The sequence below is a fragment of the Notolabrus celidotus genome, chromosome 18 (assembly GCF_009762535.1).
Source record: "Notolabrus celidotus isolate fNotCel1 chromosome 18, fNotCel1.pri, whole genome shotgun sequence".
NCBI classification, from domain to species: domain Eukaryota; kingdom Metazoa; phylum Chordata; class Actinopteri; order Labriformes; family Labridae; genus Notolabrus; species Notolabrus celidotus.
Genome location: NC_048289.1, coordinates 5453485 through 5473004, shown reverse-complemented (window position 1 = coordinate 5473004; position 19520 = coordinate 5453485). Strand labels below are relative to the sequence as shown.

At 42.5% G+C, this 19520-nt stretch overlaps 1 protein-coding gene across 1 annotated transcript in view; it reads right to left on the bottom strand.

Moving 5' to 3' along the window:
- rbfox3a (RNA binding fox-1 homolog 3a) overlaps positions 1-19520 on the bottom strand; it is a 626830-nt gene that overhangs the window by 400117 nt on the left and 207193 nt on the right. The gene's annotated exons all lie outside the window — the stretch shown is intronic.

Here is a 19520-nt window from a genome sequence, read left to right as displayed (position 1 = left end):
CAGGTCTTGGCTCTCCACTAAACGGAGTGGAGTATCTTCAGCAGCCCGGTTACAGCCAGCCCACATCTTAATGGCTCCACTATTGAGTGTGTACTGATTGTTTTAGTCGGTTGACGAGTGCCATTGACCCAAGGGGGCCATCCTACAATATGCTTGGTGGGATAACAAACCAGCTCCTCGGACAACAGCGGCAGAGATAAGAGTGTCCGGAGAATTTACGGGCAATCAAGAAGCTTAATGTGAACAGAGAGAGAGACACAGAGAGAGAGAGAGAGAGAGAGAGAGAGAGATTGAAGAGGGTGGTGATCACATGGAGGGGAGAGGTGGGTGATAAATGTGTCAGTCAATGGGCAGTAATGACCACAGCTGAGAGCCAGGACTGTGAGGACTTAACAATACTGGAGGTTTCAATGTTGAGATAGAAGGGGTTTGTGTCTCTGTGTGTATTTTAGGGTAAATGTTGTATCCACTGGCATATCACTCTTACAACAGTGTGTGCAACTGGAGGTTAAATCTTTGTAGGACTCTTTGAGCAACAATCTAATATTCCATATAATATTTGTTGATATGACAAAGTCTGAGCCTGAAATGTGATTTGATATTTCATCGCTGAACTCCTCTATCCCACCCAGACTCCATTTAGATTTTCAATTTAACACAACTTACAAAAAGTGCTGGTTTATGCAGTTTTAGTATGTTTAATGTGACGTGTGTGATCAGCTTCTCCCTGGCATTGTTTGTGCCACTCAAAATTAATAACTGTTTTAAAGAATTTCAACGAATCAAAATCAAGTATTTTACACAGCCTGACAATAAACATGACTTAAGATTGGCTTGACCATTTCTGATGCAGTCTGAGGATGTCAGGAGAATCTCTAATAGGTGTAATAGGCATATCCAACGCAGCAGACAGAAACTCCAATATCTGCTTAGGAAGATGATCCTGAGCTGGAATCTGGCTGCAGAGTGGATATTTCTGACAATCAGCACCTTTGCATTGTATTTGTTTGTAATCGTGCCATCGTATGGTTTAGTAAGTGATGTGTAACAGCCACAGACTGTATAAAAAACGGACCAAGTATCCGTGACGTCACCCATCTATTCCTGAAGCGTTATTTTGAAACCAATAACCAGCGGGTGCAATATTGGAAATGCTGAACACAATGAGGAGGGCCTTAAGCCTTTTTGCTAACAGCTACAGTGTTCCTGCCTGTCAATCAAGTCAGCCATGCCCTTATTTGGGCAAAACAAAAGTTATGAATAAATTCACCTGCCGTAAATTGTGTGCCGATAGAGAAATGGGCTTTTCAGACCGAAGCTGTTTCTTGAACCAGGCTGTAAACATGTTTATTTCTGCTGTAAAGATCATCTTCTTTGAATGGGTGTGTATGTGGTTTCTGGGGTTTCTGCAGCCAGCCTCAAGTGGACGCTCGATAAACTGCAGCTCTGCATAGGCTTCATATTCTAAGACTGGAGTTTGCCGCTTGGTGAGGGCACTTCGTCATGCATCAGTTGTAGCATCTTTGTTACTATTCATAATGTGTCTGAATCGGGTTAAATCTAAATTTAACATGCTGTAATCGTAATATTTTTGCACGCATTGAAACAAGGCAGCAGCTATGGCTTGTTGAAAACTCATGCAGATGGATTGTTGTCTGACTGTGACAGTAAATCATGGTTTCATGTGTTTGCGTGGGCTCTGGTCTTCCCTTTGACTCTTTTTATCTCACACTTTTAAATGTTGCTTTGCATTCAGTTATATCCCCAGACATGGGGGAAGCTTCACCTCCAGCCAGGACACCTCACCAGCTACTCAGTTAGTCCCTTCTGTAGAAGGTCATTCAGGGGGAGAGGCTGGCTCCAACCCTCGGGTGAAAACAGTGTCAATGCTAGCATGTCCCTGCATCAGCCAAAACAATGCATGCGCACAAAATAGATACACATACAGAATACATATATGCAGACAGAAGCTCTGTTATCCTCAAACCTCCGAAAAGAACAAAAAAAAGAAGGAAAAAAAAACAAACTCCTGTGTCTCTTAAGGGGCCCTGTGCCACCAGAACAATAGTTTTGCCCTACAGAATGCCTGTATGAAATATAACCCCATTCCCTGAGCCAGGACCCTGTGGTTTTGTGATAAATCGCTCCCCGAGCTGCTAGACAAGAGGAAAACATGCATAACCAAGACCTGGGCACAGGGCACAGCTCGGCTGCTTACAGTCTGCATTGGATTAGACAAAAAAAGTGGGTGCAATATTCTAATCAGTGTTTCCATCTAGTTTGAGGAAGCAGCTTTATCTGAGCGTTGTTAACAGACCTTGTTGAGAGGAAATAGAGAAGCACTTTGACTGTAGTACAATGTTTGGTCCTTATCTTCCAGAGGGATCGTTGTTTTGCGTCAAGACATCAACAGCTCCAGAAAAAGGAGGATGGATACTGGATCTTTAGGAGGGATTGTGGATTAGTTTTTTAAATTAGTCTAATGTCTTATAAAGTCTGACTTTTGTCTTTCTGACAGCCACTCATACCCAGACTGTCTTTCTCTCCCCCTGTACATGTGGCCGTTTGATCGATGTTAGTCTTTGAACCCTCTCTCTCCCTTTTGTAAACTGAGTTTCACACACACCAAAGTCAAACACAAACCAGCTTCCCCTTTGCTTTTATCCCTTTAAAGCTGCTGCAATCACCCTGTTGTCTTCCTTTTCCCTTTCCGCCACATCTGACCAGCTTCAAATACTGTAGTTTGCCTTACTGTTTCTTTCTCTCCATCGACCCCCCTCCCCTCCGCAGTCCCTCTATCCCATTGAGTTTCTGCACAATTAGCCTGGTGGGAGAGATGGATGGCACGACTGGTGAAGGTGACGATGGGAGGACAGAGGAGGAAAAAGGTAAAGGGGAAAGAGGGAGAGAGATGGGGGGGGGGGTGGAAGGAAATAAGGAGAGGAGACAGAAGGAGGGAACGAGAGGAAGGGCAGGGGGTGCACTCCGTTCTGCAGAAACACACAGACAGTATGCAGCCATTCGTTCCTGGACAACACAAAAAGCAAAGTAATGGCTTGTGTCGGGCTGTTTCCTGCTCTTTAATGAAAACACACAGCCCCTTCCCTGCTACAGTCTCCACTGGAGTCCATCTCCACCACACTGCCATGTCACAAAGTCCCTTTAATGACCCAGCATGCAGCAGGGAGGTGTGAAATATTGCAAAAAGGAAGCAGATGATGGCATCCCATATGAACAGAAATGATTTCAAGCGGAAAATTTATGTGAATTAAGTAATAACAGGGCATATTTAATCTTTATCACAAATATTTACCTTTTAAATAATGTCATGCTGAAGTTGAACTGCAGCACAGCTACTATAGGGTGAAAGAAAATAATGTCACTCACACAGAGATTAAGAAACATAGAGGCCGGTCAGCTCCTATCTCTTTACTTTCAAACTTTGGTTAAGTCCTTATTGCAGTCAGATCCTGACTTGTATTCACTGTCCTGCTCTGTGTTCTCCTGTCTCATACTCACACTAGTGTCTTTATAGAATCAGGGACTGATTCACAAAAGGATTGCGCTGCTTTTGCACCTCTCAAACCTGTGCAAACACGCAAAAACACATCCTCTAAAAAGTTATGTGCACTGCAGAGCAAACAGCATCACTGTGCATTGGTGTTATATGCATACATTTAAAGAGTCATTACGCCTTCATTAGTCATTATGAGACAAATATGCTCCAGCACAAAACTCACCTAATTCACAAACACAGGCAATGGCAGCCACGCGCAGTTAGAGCAAAATGTTAACCGTCCTGTTGGAGTTAGTAGTAATCACGTCAGATGACCTAAAATAATATATAATGTGTACATTAAATCTATTTAGATCACTTTGACATGCTTATTATCATAGATATATGGATTTAAATCAGTCTATTTGTATCACATTAGTCATGTATTCCACATTAAACTGATAAGAAGTGTCCCCTCCCGTCTCAGCTCATCATCTATATGTGGACAATCTTGAGCTCTGTCAGGGTGAGAGCGCACAGAGCAGCCCCGTGCAGCCCCATGCAGCAAAGAATGGAGATCTGACGGTGTATTTCCACACTAAGACTCAAAACAGGCGCAAACATCACACAGCTGCAGAACTTTTTGGACATTTTTGCGCTTGAATCTTCTCAGTGCAATATGCTTTGTGAGCTAAACCATGAGATGGAGCCAAGCTGCAACCTCCAGCCGCGAGAAATGAAGCAGAAGTGTTCAAAACTGCACTTCCTGGAGTGTCCTCTTAAGGCTGGCTCCGGAAGTACTGGAAACCACATACACACAAATTCAAAAAAGCCGATCTTCACAGCAGAAATAAACATGTTTACAGCCTGGTTCAAAAAACAAGTGTTGTCTGGATAGCTCATCTCTCGATCAGCACACACGGTATGGGGGGGGGGGGGGGGTGAATTTTTTCATGACGCGGCAATTTCAAAGATATCAAGATTACGAGTTTTCCATTATGAGAGGCACAGCTGACTTGATTGACAGGGGGGAACACTGTAGCTGTTGGCTAGGAGGCTCAAAGCCTGCCTCTTTACCTCACACTAGCTCGTCAGAAGTTACATTGACTTCAGCAATTCCAATGTGGCTCCCACCAACCATTGGCTTCAAATCAGGGCTTCAGAAACATATGGGTGGCGTCATCCATACTACGTCCATTATTGATACAGTCTATGGATGGAGCAGACAGTTGGAGGGAATGATGAACAGTTATTGGTGCTATTAATGACTGCATTCCATTCTTAATGCATTCCCCCCCTTAGCCTCTAACTTCTCAAACCTATTTGAACTTTTGTCTCCGCCTGCCTGTCTTTCACTTGGATTTTGTTGAATTTAATGCTAACATTAGCATAACATTTAAAGAAGAAGGATAAGTAAAAACTTTTTTTTGTAATCCACAGTGCTGCTGTGAGACAGTTTTCATACCATTGAGTGAACTGTCACATTAAAATAATTAGCCACAAACTTGTCTGAGGGGTATTTAAAAATTTAAACAATCCTCCCCTCCTCTGAAAGTGAAGTTTTCTCCTATACAGGCCTTTCTTTTTACAAACCAATCCCATAAATTCCCCCTCTGTTATTCTGGGTGGTCAGACCAACATGACAAACAAAGCGGAGCTGTGGGGAAAAGTTACGGCGCAACAGCAGCTTCATAGAGATGCATTATAAATTGAATTTCTATCCTTGAGAGGCCGACGCTTTCATTAATTTGTCCGCACAGCAAACACTGGCTCCTTAAATCCCCCTTTGTGTCCTTTTTTATTGTTTGAAAACTTTAATACCGAGCCATATTAATTAATGGATGCTCTCTCAGCAGAGTGTGTCCTACAGGATGCAGCGCTGCTGCAGGAAATGCAGGACATCAGGGATCTCTTTGGCATCAACGATTTAACTCTCGAAGCGACTATTTCAGATACTGTCACAAGACTGGCTCGCTTCCTCCTCTTTTTTTTCTCTCTCTCGCCTCCTACCTTTACCCATAAGCAGCCTATAATAATCATACTATATCTACTGTCTCATACTGTACCAGATATGATGAATTCACACCTTGGCATAACACACCTGCCTTTAATGAGCGGTGTTCCACCTTTCTGTTTATGGAAAAGAAACAGATAGAGTAAGGCAGGCTTTTGAATACTGTTGTCTTTGTACACATGCAGACCCCATGAGTCAATGGCAATGTGCTGAATATTAAAAATGCAATTTTGAAGGCTTAATCAGAAATGTAAGTCAAACTATATCTGGATGTGTGGGAATATTAGGATTTTATTTGAAGGGCATTTTTCTTTATGGGTGCATCTGTTTCATGAGGTGTGATATCTTTTGTGAGTGCAGCTGTTGGGTGTGTATGGGATGTGTCCGGCTACATATGTCAGTAAGAGTTGACAGAGAACATCTTGTATCTTCTCCCCATGCTGCATGCATTAAAGAGACTTGATTCATCACACAGTCCGTCTCTTCTTTGAGGAGCTTGAGGAGATTTTCCCTGTCGTAAGGTTCTCTTCTCCACTCACTGCTTTGCATAAATTGTTTAAGTCTTAAATCTTGGGGTCTTATGTGGACGTTGTATCAGACTGTTGTGGTAAAGAGGGAGCTGAGCCGAAAGGCAAAACATTCAATACACCAGTCAGTCTATGTTCCAACCCTCACCTATGGTCATGAGCTGTGGGTCATGACCGAAAGAATAAGATCTCAAGCCACTGCGATGAGTTTCCTCTGAAGGGGTGTCTGGGCTCAGCCTGAGAGAGAGGGTCAGGAGCTCAGACACCTGGAGGGAGCCCAAACCACCTCAGCTGCTCTTTTGTGTTGAAAGGAGTCAGCTGAGGTGGTTCGGGCATCTGATAAGGATGCCTCCCTTTAGAGGTGGTCCAGGCACGTCCAACTGGGAGTAGGCCTCGGGGTAGACCCAGAACTCGGTGGAGGGATTATATATCCCATCTGGTCTGGGATCGCCTTGTGATTCCCCAGGAGGAGCTGGAAAGTGTTGCTTGGGAGAGGGATGTCTGGGTCAATTTGCTTGTACTGCTACCTCCGTGACCCGACCCCGGATCAGCTGAAGAGAATGGATGGATGGATGGCATTTCATTTTAACCATTAATGCATAAACACTTTTTTAAAGAATATAAACTTTAACAACAATAGCATTTCACATTCTTAGGTGGTAACTTAATCAAACCTAAACCTGATTTTTAGGATATAATGACACCAACACACAACGATTAAATTTCAGAAACCATGTGGCACCTTTGGTCCACCATAGGCACCTATTTATTGCGCGGAAATGGAACGCTCTGTTTCTTTATTCGGGATGCCAGCGGCTATGGTGGAGCACAGATTCCACGCACCCTAGCAGGTAAGTGAACCCTATAGTATATAAATGTATGCTTGACAAAATAGTAGAGCTCCCGGGTGTGCACCCCTGTTAACGCTACAGAACAGAGCAGAATACTGGAGTTGCTTACCGGGTGCAAGGGGAAACTGACAGAGAGAGAAAGTTGTGTGTGTGTGTGTGTGTGTGTGTGTGTGTGTGTGTATATGTGTCCCTGCGTGCACAGCCCAGTATCAGCAGCTCTGAAGAGCATCAGAGGAAGACACAGCTTTTCCTAAAAACTGCTCACCAGGTCTGTTTGTTTTGTAAAGTTGGAGACCTTTGCAGATAATGTGGCTCCTGGTTAAAATGTTCTTAATAATGAGCACTAAAGGAAACCTGACCTTAAAACAAGCTGAGCACCTTAAAAAAAACAAGCTAACAGCAGCTTAGCTCACCGCCCCTCCTGATTCCTGCATCTGTCAGAGAGTGTTGGAGAGACTTTCAAAAGACAGCTAAAGACCCAGCTCTTTAGAAAGCACTATGCACTTAGCTAGACTGTTCTCCACTGTTGTCCCCAGTGGCAGATCATGTCTTCCAGCTACGATTGACTCGCACTGTCCTGCTCTACTCTGGGAATCTGTGTTCAGCTCTTGAGTGACCCAGCACTTGGTACTTTGGTCATTATTGTGGTGATGTTAATTGTTGATGATGATAATGGAAGGTCTTAAATTGGTTGGTTGCTTCATTGTAGATGTTCCTTATTTCGGGATAAAAAATAAATAAAAAATTCCTTACTTATTTTTGTGCATTGCCTTTACACTGCTTGGCAGTACCTGCACCCAAATGGACTTGAAGCACTTTGTTACTCTTACTGATCTTGTTTCCTCTTGTCTAGATCTTTGCTTGTGTTGTTCTTGTTCTCGTATGTACGTCGCTTTGGATAAAAGCGTCTGCTAAATGACATTGTAACATTGTAACATTGTAACTTTTATCTGAAACTGTTCAGTGTTTGAACCAGATTAGAGTCTGTTTGCTGTAGTTGAAGGTTTTCAAAAACCTTCTCAATAATAAAAAACATTCTTGAAGTCCAAGTTCCCTGTGTTCAAGTCTGAGTCGAGCAAGAGTTACTAAAGAACAATCTGAGTTTAGTCCAAGTCAAGTCCAAATAACCTGAGGATGTATGACAATGGTCGCTGTTTCGTTCTGATCTGATCTGCTGTCTGAACCTGGACTGACCTTTTGAATGTGTAGAAAACAGGGTTAATCTCTTTAGAGGCTAATGTTTTATATATATATATAGACTATGTCAAAAATATGGACGTAGTATCCGTGACGTCACCCATCTGTTTCTGAAGCGCTGTTTTGAGGCCAATCGTTGGGAGCCATATTGCTGCTGTCAAGCGATTGTGATGTAAAGAGGCGGGCTTTGAGCGTCCTCGTCAACAGCTACAGTGTTCCCACCTGTCAATCAAGTCAGCTGTGCCTCTGGTTGGAATACTCCTAATCTCAATATCTTTGAAATGACCAGGTTATGATCAAATTCACCCCCGTACAGTGTGTGCCGATCGAGAAATTAGCTACCCAGACCACACTTGTTTTTTGTACCAGGCTGTAAACATGTTTATTTCTGCTGTATAGATTGTCTTCTTTGAATTGGTGTGTATGTGGTTTCTGGTACTTCTGGAGCCAGCCTCAAGCGGATCCTCGATGAACTACAGCTTTTAGCACTTCTGCATTGGACTCATATTTTTAGACCAGAGGTCGCCGCTTGATATATACATATATTTATATCATGATTGCATCCGCCTCTCCTTCTTCTGAGCCTGAACACAGTCAGTGGAGTCCGAGTCCTCATCACAACCACGTGATAACTGTGTCACCTTACAATCCAAGACTCCTCTCCACAGCCTGACCATCCATCTTTATCCAGCCTCTACATCTACCTTCCTTCACCTCCACCTCCACCCCCACCCCTCTTCCCCCCCTCCTCCACGGTAAGTCCCATTTAATTGTATGTCATAAAATCTAATTTGATCGGGAACAATCCAGCGCTGCCTAATCAAATTAACAAAGTCCTCCTTTGATTTTCAATTATCTCTCCTCCAGGCTCCAGCTACCTTCCCTCTGGACCCTCCACCAGCTGCCAGCCAGCCGCGAGGAAGAGAGGGATGGGTGACACACACACAACCATACCAGCTCACACATGCTTTAAAACACGAGGATGGAGTTAACATTTGCACCATTTGCAGATTACTGTAAAGGTTGTCATTATGCTACATGAGTTAGGGATGAATAAAGGTTTAACAAAGCACGACAATTAAAACAGTGAAAGGTTAAGGTAAGACATTTGCTTTAATGATTCCTCTGAGGGAACTGAGAGGATGTGGAGAAAGAAGAAATCATAAGAAATAACCACGGAAAGAAAAAAACAATATGCTGCTGTATCTGCAGGATGCAATGTGAATTCAGTACCAAAATATTTGGTCATCCAGGACATGGTGCATGAGAAATAAAGCCTGGATGTGCAACCTCCCTGGTCTAGCTTCTCTTGAGACTCAGAGGACTTCTCGTGGCAGTTAAGCGCCACATTTCTGCAGTCCAATCCTGGATTTATCCTGGACTACCAGTCAGGTTTGATTGCAGCGCCTCAAAGGAGGAGGGAAGTTCATCAGGTACAGAAGAACCCCAAGGATTAACTATAATCCTACATCCTGTCTCTTACCCTGTTCTTACAGGTCTTTTAAACTTTGGTTGGTTGTTCTTGCTTTATCAGTACTTCTTTAAAAAGTACCATCACTTTTTCACTTCTTGTCCAAAGGATGAATGTCAGACTGATGAAGCTAACAGTCTACTTTAATAAAAGAAGAAGACGTACCGTCCTTTATCATCAAAGAAATAACTTATTCCATTAAATTATCATGAACTTTAAAGTGAAAAGTTGCAGCTCTTACTGATGACTTTTAAGTTGAGCTCCAGATTCTTAAGTTTTATAATGTCAACTCTCAAATCTGTGATTTTATGTTTAAAATGCCATGTGAAGGGAATACTTTATCTTCTCATTCTCCTAAAGGTTTTACTTGTAAGTCACTTTGTTTTCTGACAGTATGATAATGAGGATAGGTGATGCTCAGTCCTCTTTTCTCCATATTAGAAAGGGGGTCCCCCAGGGTTCAGTTCTTGGACCTGTCCTGTTCACCATGATAACCTTAAGTAAAAAATATCAGGGTTCACAGTATCGGGGTGTTTACAGCTCTAAAATGTGTAATTCTGAAATGTCTTTGACTTTTTTTCCATTCAATTTCATCAGCAAACAATGGACAGAATATTTAGGACATTGGTTAACATGTATGTTAAAGGTGACATATCACGCTTTTTTCATCAATATATATTGGTCTAAGAGGTCCGCAAAACATGTCTTTAAAGTTTATGCTCAAAAAAACACTTTGAAATCAGATTTTGGCATGCCTGAAAAGCCCTCTTCTTCAGTCCTCCTCAGAACACTCTGTTTTCTCTCTGACCACGCCCCCTCAGGAAGTGGATGTGCCTCGGCTGTCCAGCATGTTGATCTAATGTTTACATGTTGGCTGAATATACACGGCTGCTCAGAGATCACGTTACTTCAACCCTCTGAATCTGATCCAGAATCTGATCCTGACGGAGAGGCGCCTGTAGCAGGACATTTCTGAACGATTGGTCATAGATTTAGTGTTTCTTGATGTTTTATTTATCAGTATGTAGACGTGTGTCTTGGTACACAGCTACGAACATGTAGCTATGTGGCTATGCTAACTAGCGCTAGCACTTATCCATGATAAATAAAAATCATCCACTAGATCTTCAAATCTGCAGACGTGGGGAGTAAAACCGACCTCTGTGTTTATTAAGACAGCCTACAACTAGCATGCCTCCCTCCTAAGCTCCTTGTTAGCACACATTTGTGCAGGTAATGAAAAACCGAGGAGGGGATTCAGTATTATTTTATACAGTCTATGGGCTGAACAAGCTCCGAGCTCTGACTCCGTGACAGACCGGATATTGTTGTTACGTAACAAAAACACAGAAGTCTGAAACGGCTCGTTTCACACACATTTACAGAAAGGTGGAGAAATCAAAACAGGGGCAGAATGGATTTTTTCATTCTCGGGGGGTTGTAGACATGCCAGGGAAACATATTTCAGGTAGAGAACCATTAAAAAGTCAATTTTGCATGATATGTCACCTTTAAGTTAAAACAAAAACTGATTGAAAGATTTTATTTATAAACTCACACACTATTACTTCCACTATGAATAATCCCCAAAAATATATATTCTGTTAATTTAATGTTGATGCAGAAAGAACCATACCAAAAATTGGCTTTTCTGTGTCTTTGATGGTCATGTGACAAGCATCTACACCCCTCTGGTTTATGATTGGTTCCCTGGAGCAGCAGCACTCGAACGTTGGCGCAGCCAATACATTCCCCTCAATGCTCATGTTCACACAGGGAGGAGTCTATTTTTGCTGGGAACTTGTGCCCAGCACTGTCAAGCTGAACAGAGAAGATCGACCTGGACAGAAAGTCAGGCACGAGGATCACATGCAACATCCGCTCAATTTCAAAATAAAACACCATATACAGACTCCCGACCATTTAAAGATCTTATAGATCAGAAATACTCATCGATTATGGATGTAATTGTTAACAGCTACAAACAGCAACATATCTGTGATCCATGTCGACTACAACAGGACTTTAAGATGATAACTGTGTCAGAAGGTAACAGGACAACAAAGTAGAGCAGAATTATATTAAACTCATCTAAACCTGCAAAAACTCAACTTTATAGTTATGCAGCATACTCAGTGATGACTAAAGCACAAAAGTAACAGAATACTCCAAATGATTCACCCACAGAAAGGCTCTGTAACCTGTTGTTTGTGTGTTCTCTCTATACTGGACCCAGCTGATCCTTGCTGCTCTGAGCTGGTGCTACGCTTCAAACAAGCGTTCTGTGTAGCAGGGTGCACGCTGTTGGAAGGAGCACGCAGCCGTAACGCGACGCAGCGCATCCTGCATACATTCTGGGTGAATCCTGGGGGCTTGTCACCACTGGGAGCTTTATTTGATGGAGGATTTCAGTCCATTGAGATCCCAGATGTAATCCTGGGGCACAGCTCTGGTGCTGACCCTGTGCTTCATGCTTGTGTTTATCATGGTCTATTCTATTTGATACACTTCTCCTGAAATCTTCAATAAAGTTTTCATACTAGAGTTCAGCACATACTGGCCTTATTCTTACAGCACACTTTCCCCTGTTTGTGATCAAACATGTTAGTAAATAGCACAACCTGACAGCTTATGCTATTGATTCAAGTTACAGTAGCATTTTTTGAGAAAGGAGCAGAACTGAACAGAACACCTGTCACATAAAATTAACTTCATCCCCCCCTGCCTGCTCACAGTGAACTTTACCCTCTAACATCATCTTACCCTGACTTTACCTTTAAATTATACATGGAGGCTGGGAGGAAGAACTGCTGGTAAAGTTGAGGTGAAATATTTGGCCACAGCTCACCCGTGTAATTTTGTGAAGTCTCCAGGATGTTCATGAAAGTAAGAAAGAAAGGAAAAGAAAGGACCTGTATTTTTTATTCAGTAAATGTCTCCACTCTGACGTTGATATTTTAAAATCAGACTAGATTCTACAATGAGCAGATAATCTAACTTTGCTTACACTTCTGTTTTGTCTGTAGTGTACAGATGACAAAGATAAATAAATCACACAGTATGTCACTCATAGTATCCAACATTTCCCCCTCTATGACTGCTACAGCTGATCAAGTTTTAATGATCTCTCCACCAATCCAACTTGAGTCTGATACAAAAATAGCCACCAATGGGCAGAACATATTCCTACCTTGATTGTATTCTCAGCCGTCATCTCGTAGGTCATACTTCTATCAAATTCCCCTTGCTGCACACTTGATATTTATGAGCATATATTCTCTTCGAACAATACTGAATAAGATGCATTATTGATAAAACAACAACCTTATGTTGGACCCTCTGGGTACCACTGCCTCAGACCAAGTCCTGTCTGCACGCCACAACTCGAGTTTTGTTGCTGCAGGTCAAGCCATGGACACCCGATATTACGACACACTGCCAATGATCTCCCCCCAAACAACTGAAAAGCCAACGAGTGGAGACAGTGAAGGATGTATAATAGGTGAGACCAGGCCCGAGAATGACCCCTGCATTAGGACCATATTGAAACACGCTCAGTCTGTGCATTGCACTCAACAGCCGCAGAGATGCATGGCTTTTATTAGCCCCTGACAATAACTGTCAGCCAGCATTTCATATTCAAAGTAATGTGTATAATTACAGTTTTACGAGCAGCCTCTGAATACATTTAGACAGCGATTTTATTTCTAAATGTGATGCTGTTCCACAGATTATCAATAGTTAATGTGCTCTCTATCTTCCTCTGGGTAGCAAGAGAGAGCGAGCAAGTGAGCGAGTAAGCAAAGATAGAGAAAGCAGAGAGAGGGGCTAACCCAATAGAAGAAGTTTATTTTCTCCATTAGATATAGACGGTCAGCCGCAGCAATGTATTCCAACTTTAACATCTGGGGAGCCTGTTTTAAACAGGTTCAAAGTACAATCATTTCCATCCCATCAATACGGCCGTTCAGCCTGTTTAAAGATGCTATTTTTCAGCCGTGTGACGACTAGAGCAAAGCAAACGACAGGAAAGAAAGGATTCATCTATTTCTCACAGAAACCATGAAGGTGAAATGTGAGGCTGTGCTGACGGCAGGATAGAGTCAACCCTTCTGAACTGTTTGTATGAGTTAAGATTAGAAGGAGTGCACAGATTTTGGCACTTACAGCGACATGTGTTTAGGGCTAAATTCCACCAGATCCATGTCCAATCCGTCACGGCATACATGTCAGCCACTAGGGCCACTACAAAGGTGGGTTGGACATGTGGTCATGTGGCTTCAGGCCTATTATTGCCCCAGGTTGAGGGTCTAATGAAGGACCTATGTGATGTTGAGTCCGTAAATGGTGCTTCACCTGTGCAGAGGAGGGGTTCAAATATTGTGCCTGTTTGATGAAGTTTAGGATGACTTTTGAAAGCATTTTAAAATCAAGACCTTTGTGAGGGGTTACAGCCAAATTCCACCAGATTCATGTCCGGTTCGTCTTCGATCCATCACAGCACCAGATCTGACATTCTAATCAATGTGTTAACTTCCACTGGATCAACTCCATTGCGTTCCGGCTGCGTCCCTGATCTGGCAGGTCGGAGCCCTCTGGATCAGATACACAAGACTTTTGCCAGAGCATGACGCATCAATCTCAACAGATGGAGCGGGACAGGAAGTCAGGCACCAAAACAAAATGAAAACATCCGGTTCATTTTCAGAATAAAACACTCTGTGTTATCACCAGATCGTGTTTCACTTAACTACAACAACAAAGCGTCATGATGAGCGGAGCCAGGCCTGGAGTCAAGAAGTCAGAGGTTTTCAGAGGACCAGAAAGACAACATGGACGAGGAGAGGAGGAGGAGAATCCTTGATTCAGTAATTACTGTAGGAAAACCTTGGTCACGCGACTCCAACTGTCCAGTGGTCCTGCTCCGGAGTTGGACCGGATAAGGATCTGGTGGAAGTCCCATGTTATACAGTGAAAGCTGGTGAAGCAGAGTGGAGGATTCTGGAGGGACTTCATCTACTTCCAATGTGCACAGAGAGGTATAGGACGTCTAAAAGGGTCAGAGCGGCAGCCACACTTGTAGTACAAAGAACAACTGTATTCTTAGACCAACATCTCAGTGGTTTGCACTGTTTCTGAGATAAATTATAAATGTTGTGTATGAGTTTGTATGTATTCTGTTGTCTTTCTAAATGTATCCTGTTATTTTATGTATAACTGTTATGTACGGCTCCTCTGGCTCTTGCTCTCTCTTCCGTTTCTCTGGTCCCTCCTCCCCCTCAGGTGGGGGGAGGGGATAAAGAATGTGATAGGGGTTTGGTTTGCTTTCCCTTAACCTCTTTTTGTTTTCCTATACATGTAGTTTGTTGTGTTAGTTTGTGTTAGTTTTAGACTTCCAGTAGGTCCAGATCTTTATTCCCATCAAGTTTAGGGTTAGGTGCTGGGAGTGTCAGTCCGTTGCATGGCTGGCCCAGTACCTTTCCCTCTGGTGTTCATTTTGGCCGGTGTCGTTTGTATTATCAATTTTCTTTGTTTTCTAAGTTGGGAGGGTTTCTTTCTCAAAATAAAGCTTGGGGTTTAGTTGTCATTTTTGTGTGGCTTCCTTTTTTATAATATGTTGTGGTCTCCACATTTTGAGCCTTAGGTCATTGCTCCTTAGGAGACAGTAACAATAACCCCTCACAAAGGTCTTGATTTTAAAGGGTTTTCAAAGTTGGCCTAAACTTCATCAAATAGGCACAATTTTTTAATCCCTCCTCTAAACAGCTGAAGCACCATTTATGGACTCAACATCACCTAGGTCCTTCATTGGACATCCAACCTGGTACAATAAAAGGCCTGAAGCCACATCAATAAATCAATCGATCTTTAATTGTATAGCACCAAATCACAATGCATGTCCAGACCGTACCGTCTGGAACGTCAACAGCAGGAGGACGTCTACGGCAGCTCAGAAGAACCTACGAGACAAGGGAGCTCAGGGACTCCAGAAAGGTCTACGGTTAGTAACTTTAATGGGACATGGAGAGTTAAAGTAAGTGATGAGGGGGTTTGGGGCAGGGGGGTGAGATAGGATCCCAATGTGTCAGTGCGCTAGATCCCCTGGCAGTCCAAGCCTATAGCAGCATAAATAAGAGCTGGTCCAAGCCTGAACCAGCTCTAACTTTAAGCTTTATCAAAAAGGAAAGTTTGACCACATGCCCACCCCACCTTTGTAGAGGCCTTATTGGCTGACGTGTGAATGGATATGATTGGATGTTTCTGACTTGTTTCTGTCTTAACCCTCCTGTTATGTTCCTTTCTCAGTAACAGCAATAATGTTCCTGGGTCAATTTGACCCGAAGCATACTCAATTATCCAAAAGTGTCAGAACCCCAAAAAATCTAAATAAACTTTTTTTTCTCTTCTCATTTTTAACTCTTTTACTAACCATTTAAATCAATATTCAGTGCAATGGTGTTCATTAATTCTCACATCATGGTTCAGTGAGAATAACTCACTCGTTTTTCATGAAAATTCAAGTTAAAACTTGTTTTAATGTACATTTCTTTTTATGAAGTGATGTTGATACATTAACACGAGAGACCTCTTCTATCACGATACCCATATTTTTATGCTGTATTTAGCTGGTTTGGAAGGGTTAAACATGCCCTATTTACATCTTGTATGTTTTACAATGACCTTGATGAAGGCCACAGGCTGAACTTAGAGTTGAAGTGATTTATTGTTCTTTGGAAGACTGGTCAACAGGTCACATAGCTTTGTTTACATTTGCATTTAATTCAAATGTGCGTGTGCATGCAACAAACATTTAATCTGAATAAAACCATTTCAACATTCTCAGAGTTGATCCGCCGGTCTAATGTGTCAAAAATGTCAGTAGAATCTGCAAACAAGCTGTTACTTCACACTTCATAAACGTAAAATGCTAATAATGCTAATAAATGCTAAAAAATGAAAATAGTCCCCTTCAGAAGAACTTTCCTTGGTTAAAGAAATTTTACTAAAAAAAACAGGTTATAGCTTCTACAGGAAATAACTGAGTCTTTAAGAACTGATATTTGTATGTATGTTGTTTTACAAATGTATATCTTAAGCAGGTACAACCCGCCTATAGTAAGAGACAAAGGCAGGGAGTCAGGAAGAGCTGAGCAACAGATTCACACAGTGTTGGATTTTAACTTCAACACCATTAGTCTTCATCTTTAATGATCATAATTCATGTTGATATATTAAAAGACGCTGCGGTTAAAAGAATACATACCACCATCTGTTGATGTTGGTCGCTAATGTTGTGTGTGTGTGTGTGTGTGTGTGTGTGTGTGTGTGTGTGTATGTGTAAGTGTGTGTGTGTGGTAGCTGAGTGTGAAGCTTTAGCCTGGAAACTGCAAGATCAGTCATCTTCATGTTATGGCTTGGATACTGTGGAAGAGGTGCAGCTGTCTGCACACCCACACACAAACATACATACACACACACACACACACACACACACACACGGTGATCATGCATAAACAAAGCCTGGTTCATGGGCTTTATAGTCCTGTTTGCATCTGCTCCGGCTTGTTTCCGTCCCTTATTTACATGCTTAGGGAAGCAAAATGTCATCTCTGGAAAGGGCGGCTGCAGCGAACACTGTTTAAGAGATCCACTCTCCTCCTTGCTTACATTTAACTCATTACTTTTCCTTAATGCATGCAGATTTGCTTTCTGCCTGACTGAGGGAACAAACTCAACACTAAACAAATGGATTTTTTTTTTCGCCCTCGCTGTCTCTCTGCGCTCTTTCCCTGTACGCCATTCATCCTGCATTTGAATAATGTTGAGATAATAACAGTAGAATGTGGGCCCTCTTCCTTGTGTGTGTACGTGTGTGTGTGCACGTGTACGTGTGTACATGTGTGTGTGTTTGCAGATACAAGGGAAACCTTCTCTCTTTTCTCATTCATCATGATCATGACAGCTCTTTGTAGGGAAGGCCCTTCCTCCTCATATCTAGCAGTGTGAGAGCGTAATCACAGGTGTCATTCAATCGCTCTGAATGACTCTACTCACACACGCTCACACACACGCTGACACACCAACATGCAGCCCTTTGATCTAATTACAAAGCTGACCTTTAGTTAAAATGATTGCTGGCATAACCGCTCATCCACCACAAACACACACGCACACGCACACGCACACACACACACACACACACACACACACACACACACACACACACACACATTTATTCTCCTAATCAGCACACCTTTCCACCCTCTTACGCGAAAAAACACAACAGAACAGGAGCAAATAAACAAACAGATACATGTGTACTTGTGTTTAAAGGGATATTTCAATGTTTTCGAGGTGGGGTTGTACGAGTATTTACTGATTGTACTAGCAACAAAGGATGTTACCCAGCTCGTTCCCTTTAATTAGAAACTGCAGGGAGAAACAGGACAGTTTCTGTAGCTAGGCTACAGTTTTCAGCAGACGGGGCCAGTTCTACCATGTAATATAGACAATTCTTAAAGACTCTGGAACCGAGCACTCATCTCGGTTTAGGTGAACGCTCTACCTGTGATTTTTTTCAGCACTTCGCTTTGCCACCAGACAGCCCATTCGTTGTTGCTCTATTTGCGGACGCAACACAGACGTGCTCTTCCATCTGCAGCGCACTGATCAGCTGTTCAGGTCTGCAGCTTCAAAGTGACAAAAATACAAACAAACTTAATAATGAGCGATTTTGACAGCGCCGATGTCATGTCGTCTATTGCAGGCCTGCGTGGACACCTTCATGAGCCGGAGTTTACAGAGGGAAAGGCGATTCAATGCACCAGAGGAAAACGTGGAGTATTAAAAATCTACAGTCTATGGTGTCAACAAACAGAAGCTAAATGTGCCGGGACTGTTTTCCGCGGATTGATTTGACATGACGTGTGATCAGTTTGCCTCCGGCGTTGCTCATGTTAGTGAAAGTTATTGTTGTCAAGGGGTTTGGACCAATCAGTATCAAGCATCTTACACAACCGGAAAATCAGTAAGCCAGCCGGGTAATAAGTTGAGTTACATTTCCAATATGGCGGCCACCATTGTTCGGCTTTAAAACCCTCCTCAGATGCCAATGGGTGACCTCAATGAGACTACATCCATGTTTTCTCTGGTCTGTTTGGAGCAACCATAGACCATTTAAGTTGGCTCTTGAGGTTGCTGATATGGGTGCACTCTGGACTCAATTGCAGAACCAGACTGTACTCTGAACACTTTTTATTTGCAGTGTGATGGCCCATGTTTGTTTTTATATGCTGGTAGTGATATTAGTTTGCATATGTTTTTTCCTCAAGGCGCCAGGAGTGCTGCTGATTGGTTACGACTCTCAGATTTTGCGCACCTGAGCCCGGTGCTCCATCCCTGATGAAAGGCCGGCTTCCTGCTTCATGATCTCTCTTACTCTCCCAGTGCCAGACCAACACGCATCATTGCTTGAGCTTGATGTTGGTGTTAATGCACTCGTAAACACCACTCATTACACCATACTCACACACCTACATGCACACTACTGATGTTACAGACTCTACAAACCCCATACCAAAGTTGCAGAAATCTGAGCGGATGTTCGACTGGATTCAAAATGATTTTTCCGTTTATTGGTAATACATTGGTAGGCTAATAGTTCAAAGTATCTCTTTGTTGAATCTGTAACCACAGATGTCAGAGGGCAATGATACACCCTGAAGAACAGCTGCACCAGCACAATGACTTTAATTACTCCCTATTAGCAAATTGGACATTTTCAAAAGTGCAATTCTGATTCTTTGTCAAGAAGCTGTTACTTTACACACGTGTAGAACTTTTGAACTGATGATTTAGGCAGAAACTTTTGCCTCAGAAACCCTGAGATAATCAGTAAAAAGTCAATCCCACATTAAATTCTAGTAATAAAACAAAAACACAGAGCTCTGGTGATCACAGGGGA